The 10,848-nt window shown below is 38.4% G+C and overlaps 2 long non-coding RNA genes across 3 annotated transcripts; one reads left to right on the top strand and one right to left on the bottom strand.

Moving 5' to 3' along the window:
- Positions 1–697: 697 nt before the first annotated feature.
- Positions 698–4,740, top strand: LOC137065101 (uncharacterized). The gene is made up of 6 exons (XR_010901593.1): positions 698–1,480; positions 1,635–1,743; positions 3,095–3,191; positions 3,306–3,364; positions 3,689–3,724; positions 3,828–4,740. It is a non-coding gene; the product is annotated as an uncharacterized lncRNA (long non-coding RNA).
- Positions 4,741–7,379: 2,639 nt separating this feature from the next.
- On the bottom strand, positions 7,380–10,830 carry LOC137065385 (uncharacterized). 2 transcript variants are annotated; one of them, XR_010901638.1, is made up of 4 exons: positions 10,691–10,830; positions 9,546–9,885; positions 9,272–9,383; positions 7,380–7,516 (listed from the first exon to the last, which is right to left on the bottom strand). It is a non-coding gene; the product is annotated as an uncharacterized lncRNA (long non-coding RNA). The 2 variants fall into 2 exon arrangements; XR_010901637.1 differs by having other exon boundaries at positions 9,540–9,885.
- Positions 10,831–10,848: the final 18 nt, after the last annotated feature.

The following is a 10,848-nucleotide window of genomic DNA, read 5'->3' on the forward strand; positions in this document are numbered from 1 at the left end:
GTGTACCTTGGTATTCCTGCGTTAAGTAGAGGCCTTTGACCGTTCTGCTTGCATCAGGGTTCTCACGCTTGCGCAGGGCACTGGAAGACAGCCAAATGGCGTGATTGCATTGGGACCCCCATTCGTCAGTCACTGACGTTACGTCGGAGTGACTGAACGAAAGGGAACGTCTCGGTTACGTATGTAACCCTCGTTCCCTGAGGAGGGAACGGAGACGTAACGTCCCGCTGCCACTTCCGCTGTACCGCTGGAACGGCCGAGAGTTCAGTCTTGGCTCCTCAGCAGGTAACATAATGCGATTCATGCCAGCTACTTCCTTATATACCCAGGTGGGTAGGCGGAGTTACGCATGCAAATTCGCATGCCCATGGCATTGGCACTGCCATTGGGCGCTTTCTAAGATCTCGAAGATGATTGGTTTCTAGGCGAAACCCCCATTCGTCAGTCACTGACGTTACGTCTCCGTTCCCTCCTCAGGGAACGAGGGTTACATACGTAACCGAGACGTTTTACTGTGGTAAAGCATGGTAAACACAACACTTACAATGCTTTTACCACAGTAACCATAGTTTTACTGTGGTATCTGTTGTTAAAGCATGGTAAACACAACACTTACAATGTTTTTACCACAGTAACCATAGTTTTACTGTGGTGTCTGTTGTTAAAGCATGGTAAACACAACACTTACAATGTTTTTACCACAGTAACCATAGTTTTACTGTGGTATCTGTTGTTAAAGCATGGTAACCACAACACTTACAATGCTTTTACCACAGTACCCATAGTTGTACTGTGGTATTTGTTTTTAAAGCTCAATAAAAAACTATTTTCATGGTTTTACCTCAGTAACCATAGTTTTGCTGTGGTATTTTGTTGTTAATGCACGGTAAACACAATACTTTCCATGGTTTCACCACAGTAAGCATAGTTTTCTTTTGTATATGTAGTTAAAGCACAGTAACCATGACACGTACCATGGTTTTACCTCAGTAACTGTACTTTTACTGTGTTCTATTAGTAGTTAAAACACTGTTACCACAAAACATACCATGGTTCTACCACAATAACCCCAACACTTGCCATGCCTTTAATGTTTTGGGTTTTTTTTGTAATTCAATATTTATGTTATTGTAATTTAATATTTTTCTGTCTTGCAGTGTCTTCAGATCACCTGCTCCTCTAACTCCATCTCCAACAACAAACTTAAATCCAACAGTTATTTTAAGAAGCCATCTCTTGCAAAAGCTAACTTACTGTCTGTCTGTCTGTCTCTGTCTCTCAGCTTTTTTTCTGAACTGTATTTTGTAATTCATCTACACATATCTTGGCATATTTTTAAAACTCAAAATCTAATTTTGACCAGTTATGTCAGAAAGCTGCTAGTATTAACAGGGAACTTGAACTGAAAGCTCCCTATGCTGATCTTGAAGAAGCTGCAATGGAGGCTGAACAAGTCCTTTAAAGGTTCAGCCCTTCACAGGTAATGGTGAACACATTTAGCTTTAACAGATTTGTTTTTAAGGAATGTATCTTTATTATGTTATGTGTTATTAACTTTCCTTAAAGTCCTTCCTCTTATATATATTGGTCACAGATAATTTTTAACACTGCCTCAACATTTCTCTTTGTTTCAGCTGAAAAGGAAGTGATGTCAAGGGCTTGTTTAACCTGTCTTGTTCGTGGAGTGGGATGAATTTGGCGGTTTATGGAGAAGACTGAAGAAAAGTAGAAAAAGCTGCAACGGTAAATATTTCCAGTGGTATGTCTGTGTTTGTCGTAACCCTTGATTGAACATCACTGCATTTACATTTCGCACAGCATTGGAGGTTTCTAAAAACTTTACACATCACACTGCTCCATCAGTAAGATGGGGATGTCATGTCGACGTAGTAGTAGTTCACACATATTGTTTATATATGTAAACACGCACTACACCTTACGTCTTTTGCAATGTCTCGTGCATGACATAACATTATAAAAAGTCGGGGCTCAAGTTAAAATCAGTTCAACTTCTCATCTCGAGACCTTGCAGGTTTTTTTCCCCATTCCACTGCCCGCGACTCGCGTTTTTCAAAGCAAACACGCTTTCTGTGTGAAAAAGGCCATGATTCATTGTCTCGCTATCACCAGAACAAGCTCAGTTTAAGATTGAACATTGGTCTGGGGAGTCTGCTCAGTATTTTCTACTGCACAAGAGGCATGATCAATGGGCCTAATTCAAATGACTTTGTTTGCAATTGATAGTCCATCAAACAATCAGACCACAAGAGGCGTGAGCAATAAGCATCGACCTATCGCTTCTCTATCCGTCATCGTGCAATAGCGCACCAGGTGGATAAGCCAGTCTGTGATTGGTTTCCGCAAAAGTGTGTAACAGAAGTGGTAGAAATGAATGTGCAGGTTTCCAGACTGAGCTGCAGGGTGAAATCAAATCGCTGGCAGATCGGGCTGGGTTTATCCAGTCTACATACTTCATACAATTTACCAAGTCAGCAAATTCATAAGATATTGGACAAGCAAACTTGTACAAAATTCTATGGCTTTTATTCCTGCTGCTGTCATTGGCTATTGTCTCAAGTCTCGTGCCGATTGTGCCCCTTGTAAGTAGTCAGACAGTTCATATCAGAAATTTTATGTTAAGTCCATTGTATTCTATATTAACCTTTACAAATGGGGAAGGTTTCTTCCGTTTCGAACAGTACATGATATCTGCCCACACCTCATAGTCTGCCTTTTTTCTCAATGTTTTTTTTATTTTTATTGAACACATCTGTTTAGAAATAATAGTTTAACATGTCACATGACACATCAGATCATTTAAGTTTGTTCACACCAAGACCAATAACTATAATGATAACTATTTTAACATCAACACCAACGGACAATACATTTCTGTTTATTATAAGCACGTGCTGTGGTTATGTTGTCTGCCATTTTAAGTGATCTAATTGGCTGTCAAGGTTTTTATTTTTCATCTGCTGGAAAAATATTTTTAAATGATTCCAACGATATTGTTCCTCTGTGTCATTAAATGTTATATAGCTTCTGTGTGGACTTGTTCCTTGGTGTAAAAAGGCCTTTAAACTGCTTACAGCAATCCAAACCAGTCCTGTTGGGGATGAAGAATGAACATGGCCAGCTTGTGCCCGAAGAGAAAAGACAGAATGACGAAAAGGTGCACATTTCCATTGGTATGTCTGTATTCAAGCAATGCAATTATATGTAGTACAGTATTTGATGTTGATCTCTCAAAGGACTGTTCAAGTCAGCAGTTATCATTTTTCACTTATAAATCTTTTTTATAGAATGAGCAAATCAGCTGTGCCATTATCTTTGGAATCTGGGCAGGAAATTACTTAATATGGTGAGTACTGACACCTGTTATTCACAGTCACAAGTTATTCACCAGAAACTCTTTTTTTTTCCTAGAATTATTATTGACTTGATTATTATTATTATTATTATTATTATTATTATTATTATTATTATTATTATTATTATTATTATTATTATTATTATTATTATTATCATTATCATTATTATTATTGATTATTTTCTCTGATTGTTTGAAGGAGGATAAAGCCAGTTGATAAAGAAATATGCATTTTGTACATATGTACTAAAGAGTTTTCAATAGATTACTGATTTGTTATGACTGCTTGTATGTTCTCATTTTTTACTTGTACAGAAATAGTACATCAAGAAGTAGAGGAGCTGCTAACTGGTACTAATATAATATATATAATGTGTATAAACAATGTGTATAAATAATACAGTATATTGTTTATTTATTTACCACCTCCTAAATACATGTTTTTTTATGTTAGGTCTTCATCCCCTGGTTGAGAAAAAGCTACACTGCATCAGTAGAGCTGAGGAACTATTTGAGCTCTGTGTTCATATCTCCAGTGATCAGTGACCACACATGGCCCATCTACACTGATGCTGTGCTAAAGAAGGCTCATCAGTGTCTTTTCTTCCTCAAATAGCTGAGGAAGTTCAATGTGAGCCCCAAAACCCTAAATTAATAATACACATGCACTGTGGAAAGCATCCTGGCAGGAACTGCACCACCCTCAACTGCAAAGCTCTGCAGAGAGTGGTCTGAACTGCACAGAACATTGTTGGAGGTGAGCTTCCCTCCCTCCAGGACAGCTACACCAGGTGGTATGTGAGGAAAGCACGGAGGATCATCAGACTCCAGCCACCCGAGCCATGGCCTGCTCTCACCATCACCATCAGGCAGACGTTCTTGCAGAACCTGCACCAGCAGACTGCGAGACGAGTTCTTTTCACAGGTAATCGGACTACTGAACTCGTACCAGTAACACCACACACAGCACATATATGCACTGCTCTCCATCAGTTACACTGACTGGACTCTGACATAGTATTATACTGCACCCTAACAATATATTTGCACTAATTCATGCTGCTTTGCAATGGTCAAGTCACCTTTATTTATATATCGCTTTTTACAATGCTGATTGTTTCAAAGCAGCTTCACAGTGTTAACACAAAAAAATTATGCTACAGAATTTGATTTGGTTATACAGCCGCTCTGAAGAAAACTAATTATCATATAGTGACAATGCAGGCAGATCAGTAATTTAGTTGAACATTTATTTGAATATTTAGTTGAAAAAGGCGACAGTGGTATATGTATACTGTAATTATTGTGTTTATTATTGTTTTCATTTAGTGCTCTCTGTATAGTATAGTATTGTACCATATATTGTTCTCTCTCTACCTGTATCGAGTCCCTTATGTGTACATTGTCAATACTGTATATGTGTTCTATACTTGTCATCCATACTGTCATGCTGCGGAGTTTGCACAAAATAATTTCATCAACTGTACACTTGTGTTCATGGTATTGTGACAATAAAGGGATTTTTTTGAATTGGTCACGTCTTTTGTTCAACAATTGTTCTGTACAATGATAGATAACAATTGCAAATTGTTTAGAGATATGGACAGCCAAGCAAGAGGAATAAAACCAGTATAGCTCTGATAATGAAAAGGAAACTGGATGTGATTTCACAATGCATGAATTTGTGTGGCAGCTTCATTTGTGAACTAATAAACATCATATGGTTTTAACATAACCCATTTTTATTTATCTTAAATGACATGTCTTTATATGTAACATTAGCTGTATTGTCCAGTAAAGTTTTGGATAAAGTATGGTTGATATTCTGTATTAAGCATGGTGTTTATTAAATACACAATTTAAAATAAATAATACATAAAATAACCATGATTGGTTTAATTGAGACATGAACATTTAGTCATATTAATGTCATTTAGGACAATAATTTGCTAGAATGTAACCACTGCATATAGATGCTGCCTAGATGCTGAGTCGAATACAGTAAATATGACAAATTACAGTGAAGGGAAGGTTGAAAGATGCATTTGAAGAGATTGTATCGGCTATATTGTTACAGACACTTCAGACACACTAAGGGTGATGCACCAGAGAAAGATCAACATGGACCCTGTACTACAAGCAAGATGAGCATGCACATAGTACAATGAAGTGTCACAAGGTGTATTGGTTGTTTAAATAGATGTCTTCGTTTATTGTTAACACTGTATTCTTGTTCTAGTTAAATACATTGAGAAGCATGTTCTATATGAGCATTTGATAACTTTGGGGGTATATTCTCGTTCTGTTGTTAACTATGACTGAATTAAAGATTGAAAGTCGTTTAAAAGACAATATTAATGTGACACTTCACACATGTCCATGATAAGTATACATCTGTGTGTGTTTTACTGCCCTGCCATCCCCAGGGGCCAAGTATAGTCCCCTAGAAGAGCATCAAAGTCTGATGATAGATTCAAAAAGAAAATTTGTATGACAACTAAATAATGTTGGTCACCGTTTTCAAATCCATCCATCTATCTATCTATCTATCTATCTATCTATCTATCTATCTATCTATCTATCTGTCCTTTGTTTTACAAAAAACAACTAATCTAAAGATAAGACCAAAGATAAGTGCAGCTAATATTTAAATAAAGTGCTTATGTAATATTTACAGTGTATTTATAGTGTATTTACAATATACATTTAATCACTGTGTTTCCTGAAAACCTTTTGCCATTCTTAACTCTACTAGTTTAACTATAAGAATAAAAAAAAAAAAAGTTAAAAGTAAAAAACAAAACAATGAATGCACACATTTTGTCATTTCACAATGTTTATTGATATGTCAAACTGTTTAAAGACAAACATAAGTGCCCAGCACAGCATCCTCTGTCACCCAGGTACTTCTCCAGATTGTGCCACTATAAAGAAAAGAAGAAAAAAAGAAAAAACAAAAAAAGTTGCTTATAATTTTGGACTGTTCACTGTAGAGGAGAAATTAATGCAAGTAGAGATGCTATAAGCAGAAGTTGGCAGAAAGTGTTTTTGTGTGTGTGTGTGTGTGTGTGTGTGTGTGTGTGTGTGTGTGTGTGTGTGTGTGTGTGTGTGTGTGTGTGTGTGTGTGTGTGTGTGTGTGTGTGTGTGTGTGTGTGTGTGTGTGTGTGAGAGTGAGTGAGTGAGTGAGTGAGTGAGTGAGTGAGCGAGCGAGCGTGTGTATGAGCGAGTGAGGGAATGAGTGAGTGAGGGAATGAGTGAGTGAGGGAATGAGTGAGTGAGTCTATGAGCGAGTAAAGGGAATGAGCGAGTGAGTGAGTGTGTGAGTGTATGAGCGAGTGTGTGAGTGAGTGAGTGCATGAGCGAGTGTGTGAGTGAGTGTATGAGCGAGTGTGTGAGTGTGTGTGAGTGAGTGAGTGAGTGAGTGAGTGAGTCTATGAGCGAGTGTGTGAGTGAGTGAGTGTGTGAGTGAGTGAGTGTATGAGCGAGTGTGTGAGTGAGAGAGTGAGTGAGTGTATGAGCGAGTGTGTGTGTGTGAGTGAGCGAGTGTGTGTGTGTGAGCGAGCGAGCGAGTGTGTGAGTGAGCGAGTGAGTGTATGAGTGTATGAGCGTGTGTGTGTGTGTGTGTGTGTGTGTGTGAGTGAGTGAGTGAGCGAGTGTATGAGCGAGTGTGTGAGTGAGTGAGTGTATGAGCGAGTGTGTGAGTGTATGAGCGTGTGTGTGTGTGTGTGTGTGTGTATGAGCGAGTGAGTGTATGAGCGAGTGTGTGAGTGTATGAGTGTGTGTGTGTGTGTGAGTGAGTGAGTGAGTGAGTGTGTGTGAGTGAGTGAGTGAGTGAGTGTGTGTGAGTGAGTGAGTGAGTGAGTGAGTGAGTGAGTGAGTGAGTGAGTGAGTGAGTGAGCGAGTGTATGAGCGTGTGTGTGTGTTTGTGAGTGAGTGAGTGAGTGAGCGAGCGAGTGTATGTGTGAGTGAGTGAGTGAGCGTGTGAGTGAGTGTGTGAGTGAGTGTGTGAGCGAGTGTGTGAGTGAGTGAGTGAGTGAGTGAGTGAGTGAGTGAGTGAGTGAGTGAGTGATTCCTGTTAGCAAAGGGGCCATTGGGTTTGATAATGCAGAGAGCTGATAGAGAATAACCAATCCATGAGAAAACCTGCAAGACAGGATGGAAGATAATTTTATTAAAATAAATGAGAAACAATAAAAACATTGACAATCAATCAGAATCCTGACTTTATAAAGCTTTATCACTTAAAATTGCAGACATTTTCTAATATTCCTATTGCGGTTGTATGAAGTATGTAGACTGGATAAACCCAGCCCGATCTGCCAGTGGTTTGATTTCACCCTGCAGCTCAGTCTGGAAACCTGCACATTCATGTCTACTGCTTCTGTTACACACTTTTGCGGAAACCAATCACAGACTGGCTTATCCACCTGGTGGGCTATTGGTGGATTTAACACGATGACGGATAGAGAAGCGATAGGTCGATGCTTATTGCTCACGCCTCTTGTGGTCTGATTGTTTGATGGACTATCAATTGCAAACAAAGTCATTTGAATTAGGCCCATTGATCATGCCTCTTGTGCAGTAGAAAATACTGAGCAGACTCCCCAGACCAATGTTCAATCTTAAATTGAGCTTGTTCTGGTGATAGCGAGACAATGAATCATGGCCTTTTTCACACAGAAAGCGTGTTTGCTTTGAAAAACGCGAGTCGCGAGCAGTGGAATGGGAAAATAACCCGCAAGGTCTCGAGATGAGAAGTTGAAATGATTTTAACTTGAGCCCCGACTTTTTATAATGTTATGTCATGCACGAGACATTGCAAAAGACGTAAGGTGTAGTGCGTGTTTACATATATAAACAATTATATATGTATATGTTCACTGTGTGAACTACTACTACGTTGACATGACACTTTTTACAGTGTTCCTCAAACTCTGTCCTGGAGGGCCACTGTCCTGCAGAGTTTAGCTCCAGCCCTGACCAAACACACCTGAGCAAGCTAGATTCAGGATCACTAGAAAAATCACAGGAAGGTGTGTTTGATTAGGGTTGGAGCTAAACTCTACAGGACAGTGGCCCTCCAGGACCGAGTTTGACTAACCGTGCTTTATTAGGTTCTTACTGATGGAGCAGTGTGATATGTAAAGTTTAAGGCCCGGTCCACACGGAGACGCGGTTAGCTGTTTACGTATAAATTTTGTACCGTATCAGCGTTTCGTCCACATGGAGAGGCGTTTAGCTGTATACGTATAAATAATGTTGTACCGTATCAGCGTTTCGTCCACACGGATCCGGCGTTTTAGAAGCATGAATCCGATATTATTCGAAACCGGGTCCCAAAGTGGATAAATCTGAAAATGATCATCTTCTGTTTTCGTGTGTACAGCGAATCCGTATATTTTCTGAAACGGTGTTGTCATCACACTACATCCAGCACGGGGAAAGAGTTAAGGGATACAACTATGGGCACTGGGCATGCGCACATCAATTTTGCGTCATTTAATTAACGTATCTGCATTATTGTAAGGGTATGTTTTGGGTTGGGGTAGGTGTAGGTGTAGGCATTAATAAAACACATCTGTTAAGTAGCAAATGTATTTATTGTTATTTTATTGTGAGATTTTGCCTCACCTCCGACCACTGCTATACCCCTTCTAGCCACAACTCTTCTTCTCCGTTTTTAGTGTATTTCTGTGGCAGAATTACAGCGCCACACATCGTTTTTAGTCCGTTTTCTTTATCTCGTGTGGACGCAGATATTTCTTGAAACGAGGGGAAAAAAAGATCGGATTAGGAAAGCGCTGGCTTCGTGTGGACAGGGCCTAAGAAACCTCCAATGCTGTGCGAAATGTAAATGCAGTGATGTTCAATCAAGGGTTACGACAAAAACAGACATACCACTGGAAATATTTACCGTTGCAGCTTTTTCTTCTTTTATTTTCGTCTTTTCCATAAACCGCCAAATTCATCCCACTCCACGAACAAGCCCTTGACATCACTTTCTTTTCAGCTGAAACAAAGAGAAATATATACATGTTGAGGCAGTTTTAAAAATTATCTGTGACCAATATATATAAGAGGAAGGGCTTTAAGGAAAGTTAATAACACATAACATAATAAAGATACATTCCTTAAAAACAAATCTGTTAAAGCTAGATGTGTTCACCTTTACCTGTGAAGGGCTGAACCTTTAAAGGACTTGTTCAGCCTCCATTGCAGCTTCTTCAAGATCAGCATTGGGAGCTTTGAGTTCAAGTTCCCTGTTAATACTAGCAGCTTTCTGACATAACTGGTCAAAATTAGATTTTGAGTTTTGCCAAGAATGTGTAGAAAATATGAAAATAACAAAAATATGCCAAGATATGTGTAGATGATTTACAAAATACTGTTCAGAAAAAAAGCTGACAGACAGACAGTTAGTGAGCTTTTGCAAGAAATGGCTTCTTAAAATAACTGTTGTATTTAAGGTTGTTGTGGGAGATGGAGATGGAGGAGCAGGTGATCTGAAGAAACTGGAAGACAGAAAAATACTAACAATAACAATACAATAACATAAATATTAAAAATTTTGTGTTACTATGCTTTTTTACTACAGCTACCACAGAAAAAAACTATGGTTACTGCTTTAAAAGCATGGTAAGTGTCGTGATTACAGTGCTTTAATTACAAATACCACAGTAAAACTCTGGTTATGGTATATATATATATATATATATATATATATATATATATATATATATATATATATATATATATATATATATATATATATATATATATATATATATATATATATACCGATGGTATAGGTTTTGGTTACTGTTTAACTACAAACACCACAGCAAAACTATGATTACTGAGGTAAAACCATGGTAAGATCCATGGTTACTGTGCTTTAGCTACACGTACCACAGTACAACTACATTACTGTAGTGAAACCATGGTAAGTGTTGTAGTCATAGTGCTTAAATACAAATAGTACACAGTAAAAACAGTTACTGTGTTAAAATCATGGTATGGTACCATGTTTTAACTACAAATACTACAGTAAAACTATGGATACTGAGGTAAAACAATAGTAAGTGTTGTGTTATGCTTTTCAAATAGTAGACAGTGAAACCACAGTTGCTGTGGTAAAAACATGGTAAGCTTTGTGGTCACCTGGCTTTTACTAACAGGATTGAGCAACAACGTTACTATGGTAAAATCGCGTTCGTTCGGTGGCATTTGCAACTGATTTGTAAACATCATACTGCACTTACACATGAATTGCAGACAATCAGAATGATAATTTAAAAAGAACAAAAATAAACCCACCTGGATTACAAAGTTCAGGGTGACTCCTTCCTCTCATCTCATTTTTATATTGACAACGACGGTCAAAGTTCATTTGATGACGACACACCCGACAAACGAGACTGTCATTATTAATCAGACAGCTAGAGGGCGCTTCATTTTAAAACGTGACTATAGGT

Source organism: Pseudorasbora parva, chromosome 25 (assembly GCF_024679245.1).
Source record: "Pseudorasbora parva isolate DD20220531a chromosome 25, ASM2467924v1, whole genome shotgun sequence".
Taxonomy (NCBI): domain Eukaryota; kingdom Metazoa; phylum Chordata; class Actinopteri; order Cypriniformes; family Gobionidae; genus Pseudorasbora; species Pseudorasbora parva.